At 41.0% G+C, this 7,289-nt stretch overlaps 1 pseudogene; it reads left to right on the forward strand.

Annotated features, from left to right (window-relative positions):
- Positions 1–4,147: 4,147 nt before the first annotated feature.
- On the forward strand, positions 4,148–5,746 carry LOC107617103 (uncharacterized; annotated as a pseudogene).
- The last annotated feature ends 1,543 nt before the right edge of the window (positions 5,747–7,289 follow it).

Genomic DNA, 7,289 nt, shown 5'->3' on the forward strand with positions numbered 1-7,289 from the left:
GGGGACATCTGGCTTCACCCCTTCCTTCTTCTCTTGTAGTTGTGTTTCAAGGATGTCCACATCTTTCTTTGAGCTTTTTGCATTCTTGGTCTTTCTCTCCTCTTCACTTCTCTCTTCTGTCTCTTCTTGTGAAACTTCTCTGTTGTGTTTTTCTTGATTGATGGCTTCCTCCTCCCTAGTCTTTTCACTTCCCACTATGATTGCTTTGCACTCCTCCCACTTTGTAGCTTTTCCTTGGTCCTTTTGATTGGAGATTGTATCACTTGGGAGAACATTGATTGGTCGTTCAGCTTGTTTGGCCAATTGTCCCACTTGCCGTTCAAGGCTCTTCATGGTAGCTTCATTTCTCTCTTGTATTTTGACCAAGCTTTGAGTGGACTGAGCAATTGCTTGTATGGCTGCCTCAAGACTTGAAATTCTACTTTCATGATGGTCTATTGGTGATATGATGGGGGTAGAATGTGGTTGCTGGAAGTTATTTGTAGGGGTAGTGTGGTAGTTTTGGGGGTTAGATGTTGGTGCGGAAATGCTATTTTGATGAGTTTGTGGATTGTGGTGGGGTGGTTGATATGTATTTTGTGGTTTCTTGTATTGATTATTATTAGCGTTTTGCTGGTCGTGGTTTGAGTAAGTTGTGTTTCTTGAGTTGTTTTGGTTTGAGTTTTTCTGCCACGGTTGCTGGCTGTGGGTGTGGTTATCTCCCCATCTGAGATTTGGATGGTTCTTCCAGGAGGGATTGTAGGTGTCACCATAAACCTCATTTTGGCCTGAGCCTTGGTTGTGCACATATTGAGGTTGTTCCTGCTGCTGATTTTCTTGGTTTTCTTCATTTTGTCCCCATGTGGTTGATGGTTGGCTTGTATTCACTGCTGCAACTTGTAAACTATCAATCTTCTTAGCCATCTGCTCAAATTGTTCTTGAATCTGCTGCTGCATTATCTTGTTTTGAGCTAGGAGGGTGTCAACCCCTTCCATTTCTAACACTCCTTTCCTTAGTGATGGTTGGCGTTGTCTCTGATGGCCAAAGAAATATTGGTTGTTAGCCACCGTGTCAATGAGGTTCTGAGCTTCTTCAGCTGTCTTCATGAGTTGCATTGAGCCTCCTGCTGAATAGTCAAGTGCCTCTTGAGCTTTCATTGTCAGTCCTTCATAGAAATTTTGGAGTTTATCCCATTCATTAAACATCTCTGGTGGACACTTCCTGAGTAAAGCTTTGTATCTCTCCCATGCTTCATACAATGACTCTCCATCCATCTGAGTAAATGTTTGAATCTCTGTTTTGAGCCTGATGATCCTTTGAGGAGGATAAAACTTTGCTAAGAACTTTCTCACTAGATCCTCCCAATTGTTGATGCTTTCTCTTGGAAATAACTCCAACCATTGAGTAGCTTTGTCCCTCAGGGAAAATGGAAACAACAACAATTTGTAACTGTCAGGGTGTACACCATTGGTCTTCACTGTGTTACATATCCTCAGGAAGGTGGATAGGTGCTGGTTTGGATCTTCCAAGGGGCCTCCTCCATAAGAACAGTTGTTCTGCACCAGGGTGATGAGTTGGGTCTTCAATTCAAAGTTATTTGCATCGACATTTGGAGTAAGGATGCTACTCCCACAATGCCTTGGATTAGCAAGTGTATATGAAGCCAAGACTCTCCTCTGGGGTTGACCATTGTTGTTGGCCATTCTTACTGGTGGATTTGTTGGATTTGTTGAGTGTTCCTCCAATTCATGATATTCTTCATCTGATTCTTCCTCTCCAGCAACATTTTTTTCTCTTGCTTCTCTTCTTAGCCTTCGGAGGATTCTTTCGTCAGTTTCATGAAAGGTAGGGATCTCTCTTCTTGTATCTGACATACAAGCAAAATACAAGAATCACATAATACCAAAAAAACAATAACACTTCAATCCATGGCTGAAGTGAAGTATTAGTTAGCTTAGGCAAAAATTCAAACAGTTAGCGTGTTAGTCAAAACTTAAAGAAACAGAAAAGAAAAAGTGCTTGATCTAGATCTCCACTTCACTTAATCATTGTCAATCTAATCAATCCCTGGCAACGGCGCCAAAAACTTGATGAGTATTTTGGTGAAAAATAAATTTCTCCCAAAACACACAAATCTAACCGACAAGTGTACCGGGTCGTATCAAGTAATAAAAACTCACGGGAGTGAGGTCGATCCCACAGGGATTGAAGGATTGAGCAATTTTAGTTTAGTGGTTAATTTAGTCAAGCGAATCAAGATTTGGTTGGGTGATTTGTGATTTGCAGAATTTAAATTGCATGAAATTAAAGAGAGCAGGAAATTAAATTGTTGAATCTTAAAGAACAAGAAATTAAATGGCAGAAACTTAGAGTGCAAGAAATGTAAATTGCGGAATCTTAAAGTGCAAGAAATGTAAATGGCTCGAAATGTAAAAGGGATTGGGAGTTGGATTTGCAGAAATTAAACAAGGAAAAGTAAATTTGCATCAAGCAGAGAAGTAGAAGAGGGTTTGGGTTGAATCGGATCTTGAAGCAGTAAAGTAAATGAACATTGAAAGCAAGCAACAAAATGTAAATTGGGAATTTAGATCTCAGGACCCAGAGACTAGAAAACCAAGTCTAGATCTCAATGCCTTCCTAGATCCAACAAGAACAATTGCAAGGGAAAAGTAAATTACAAAGAAAATAGATGAAGAACAATTAACCCAAACTGAAATTCAATTAAGCAGTAAATAAACAGAGAGATCCAAGGATGAGATTGAAACAGAATTTCTTCAATTCTTCAACCCAAGATCCAAGACAATTGTAATAGAAATTGAAAGCAATAAAATTGAGAGGAAGAGAAGTGAATTCTCCTTCCCCAAGACAAAGAAATTAAAGATCACTCAATATCCAAAGCTCTCCGAAAACTATTATGAAAATTCAAAGGGAAAGCTCCCAGGGAAAGCTCTTGAATTCTATCCTATTTATACACTTTCTTCCAATGATCTTCAAGCCTTGAGTTGGGCCTTTGCTCTTGGTAGAATTGGGTTGAAAGAGGCCTTGGTTGATTGCTCTTGAAGTTTGGAGAGGAACCAAAGTGAACCAATTGAACCGGGTTTGAGTTTTGCAAAAGTTGGACCAAAAGTTTGAGCAAAAGTTAGGGGGCTAACTTTTGCCCAAACTTTTCATATCAGCAGCTATATCCATCTGATACCAACGTTGGTGCCAAAGTTAGGGGTCTAACTTTGGCCCTAACGTTGGCCTTACCTTGTGCACTTGTGGCGCCAACGTTAGCCACCAAGTTAGGGGGCTAACGTTGGCGCAAACTTTTGCTCCTCCCCTTGTGATTTTCATGTGCCAACGTTAGCCACCAAGTTAGGGGTCTAACGTTGGCGCAAACTTTTGGTGCCCAGGGAGTGATTTTCATGTGCCAACGTTAGCCCAAAAGTTAGGGGTCTAACGTTGGCGCAAACTTTTGGTGCCCAGGGAGTGATTTTTAAGTTCCAACGTTAGCCCAAAAGTTAGGGGTCTAACGTTGGGGCTAACTTTTCACCCAAAAATTTGTGCAAAAGTTTGAGGCTAACTTTAGGTCCAGCTTTTTGCTTCCTGGTTCAATTTCACTTATTCCATTGTCCTCCCTTTACTCCTAGCCATTCCTTCTTGCTTCAACCTTTCTCCAAGCTTTCTTCACCTATCATAATCAACCAAACACATCAAAGCTATGCTCAAAATCATGAGATATTCATTCTTTCATAATATGTAACAATTATAGTATAAAACCTCATGAAATAGCATGAATTCATACATGGTTGATTAAATCAAAGGAAGCATGAAAATCTACCTAATTGACTTGCTTGTGGCTCAAGAAAGTGCATAATTCAATTGAAAACTAAAGAAAAAGGCTAGTGAAACTAGGCTAACAGGTTGGTTCGGTTTGGTTCGGTTGTCTAGACAGCAGCAAACTAAACGGTTGAGATCAGTGTAGAACCGAACAGGTCGATTCGGTTGGTTTTTGGTCCAAAACCGAACCAAACCAGACCGATTACACCCCTAGTTTAGAATAATGGTGCGACCCAAACTGAGACAATGTAGAAACTCTACCAGAAAAAGACAAAAATAGGTAAAATATGTACTGACCTCTTTGGAACCCCTTAAATCCCCTATCCCAACCCTTCATTTTCCGCGATGGGAAGGATACCTTCCACAATCGAAATCCCTAACGAACGACGCCCTTTCGACCGGGAACGTCGCACCACCCCGGATTCTGACCTCTCCGACGATTATCGTCACCGCCGTCGAAGCCCCAGCTATGACTCATACGACTGTAGTAGAGACCGCCACCATGATCGCCACCGACTCGAGTCATCCAAACGTAGAAGCCCCAAGCGCGTCACCACCAATGAAGGACATCCTAACGGCGACGCACTTCCAAAGAACTTCGGCCGCCAGAACGGTGGCTTATTTCACAACCGCGACCGTCGCAATGGTGACTGGCGATGGCGCTTCGATTTCGAGTCCGACGAGGAACTGAAGGGATTGCCGTTCGAAGAGTATCGAAGGCTGAAGAGGCAGAAGATGAGGAAGTCGCTGAGGCACTGTATCTAGAACATCACGCCGAGCCCTCTTAGGCACGAGAACGAACAAGAATCAGAGGAAGAAAAAGCAGAAGAGATTAATGAAAAATACGGTATTGAAAATAACGATTCGAGCGACAAAGAGATCAAACATTACGAAAAATCAAAATCTGAATCCAATTCGGAGAGTTCTTCAGAGTCTGAATCGAAATCCGACGGTTTGCGCTCGAGGAGAAGGAGAAGAAACAGTTCTGGTTCCAAGCGCAGTAGACGAAAGTCGAATAGTGATAACGAATCTGATGAGAGTGAATTTGAATCTGACGATTCAATTTCAAGGAGGAAGAGAAGAAGGAGTTCCAAGTCGAAGGGTCGGAGAAGGAGAAGGAGAAGGAGAAAAGTTGATAGTGATGTTGAATCGGAGGAAAGCGATACTGAAGAAGAGGAGCGCAAAAATAGGAAGGGTAAGAGGAAGAGTGGTAAGAGAAGAGGGAGCAGAAAGAAGAAAAACTATAGCGAATCTGATGAGAGTGAAGAGAGTGAAAGCAATTATTCTTCCGATGGTAGCAGCAGGAGAAAAAAGAAGCATTCTTCGCTGTCGAAGGTAAGCAGAAGAGAAAGAAGCAAAAAATCTGAATCAGAAAGTGAGGGTTCTTAGTTAGAAGAGGAAAAGGATTCTGCTGATGCAAAGAACAAAGCAACAGTGGAAGAGGTGATGAAAACAGAGGTGAACCCCGAGGCTTTGAAATTGAAGGAACTCTTTGAATCTCAGAAGACACCAGCTTTAGATAATGAACCTGCAGTAGGGCCAATGCCCTTGCCAAGGGCAGAGGGTCACATAAGTTATGGTGGTGCCCTTAGACCAGGAGAAGGTGATGCAATCGCACAGTATGTGCAGCAGGGGAAGCGTATCCCACGAAGAGGTGAAGTCGGTCTTTCAGCTGAGGAGATTCAGAAGTTTGAGAACCTTGGTTATGTCATGAGTGGTAGCAGGCATCAGAGGATGAATGCCATTCGTATTAGGAAGGAGAACCAGGTTTATAGTGCTGAGGATAAGCGTGCTTTGGCTATGTTTAACTATGAGAAAAAGGCCAAGAGGGAGCACAAGGTTATGGCTGATCTGCAGCGGCTCGTGCAGCGCCACATTGGGCAGGATGTTGGCCCAACTCATGACCCTTTTGCGGCAAAAACCTCCGATGGTGCTGATGCATAATTTCATTCGTTTATGCTTAGCTGTTGTTACTTTTTACCTTAACTTAATGTTAGTTGCACACTTGTATACTATGTTTTGGTTTGCTAGCTATATATTTGTACCTCCTATTGGTATATGGAGACTTAGAGAATGGAGGATTTTTCAGTCAATTAGTATGTGATTCCTATATTGGTAGATATTTTGTATTTCAGAATTGCAATTTCGGTTGGCATGTTAACCATTGAAACGTGTTCCTCTAATGCGAACAAATTTTGTATGCTTGTTGGTAAGATTGACTTTTGCAAGAGCCTTTATACAAGTTTAAGTTAACTTCAAATTGGTAATTTTATATGGTGATTTTGCTAGAATTATAACATTTCAAGTTTTCCTTTGTTTTTTACTGCTACTGCTGGAGTTGTTCGTGCATTCTGTTATGGTGTAATGGTATGCATTTACGACCACACTTGAACACTTCACCACTGGATTCTTTAAACTATGGTCTAAACATTGGTGCTGTTGCTTTTGAGTTGGTTCTATTGATCAAAATTGAATAAGCCTTATTGTAAGCTCAGTACAAGATGGATTATAGTGAAGTGAAGAGAAGGAATATTGACTCATATAAGAGGAAGGTAAGACATCATTGTAGATTAAATAGCATCAATTCTTAAATCAGAAGAATATAGATAAGTTCAATAATTGTAATTAGCATTTGTATATACTAGTACTCTAGTAGTTAGTTGGATGAGTTTACAGCATTTTTGGCATGATAGTTTGTTAGCATTGTACAACAGCCACACTACAATAGGTTAGTTTAGATCTCAATTTGTTGGAGCTGAGTGTATATATGCAGGCTCATTGTTAACTTGTATTATTGTGATTCACCATTATTTCATTGATGAGTTAATCTCCATTTCTTTTCTCATCCAATTCATCAAATTGGCTCTGCAACTTCCTCATGCTATATTTATTCTCATGGTGCAGTGAGCGGGTTGTAGCCTTTGCAGTTGAGAAGCATTGAGAAATTTTGAGATTCTCATCACTGGTACCCGATTCAGCCCATCTATTGCGAATGAGGATCATATGGTGAATCCAGATCTTCCATCCATGGAGAATCCATCCTTCTGCTAGAACGACATGCAGAATCTCACACGGTTGCTGAATCAATTGTCTCAACTTCAGAGCCTCATTTCCCCCAATCCAAATCGCCAACTTGTAAGTTCCATTACTGATCCTACTTGCATCCTAGTGAGAACACTGGTATTTCTATCATTAATGTTGTGTTAACTCCTTCCAATTATCATGCTTGGTTTCGTGCTATGCTGCGTGCTTTGAAAACTAAAAATAAGATTGGTTTTGTGGATGGTTCTCTTCTGAGACCTGCTATTAGTGATTCAAATTTTTTAGCCCGGGATAAATGTAATTCCTATGTTGTCGCATGGATCCTTCTTTCCCTGAGTAGTGAAATTTCTCAGTGTGGTTATGTGGAATTGAAAATGCTTCTAACCTATGGAGAGATCTGAAACATAGATATCATCAGGATGACATTTTCCGGATAGATGAGTTG

The sequence above is a fragment of the Arachis ipaensis genome, chromosome B9, assembly GCF_059453495.1.
Source record: "Arachis ipaensis isolate K30076 ecotype BB chromosome B9, ASM5945349v1, whole genome shotgun sequence".
NCBI classification, from domain to species: Eukaryota; Viridiplantae; Streptophyta; class Magnoliopsida; order Fabales; family Fabaceae; genus Arachis; species Arachis ipaensis.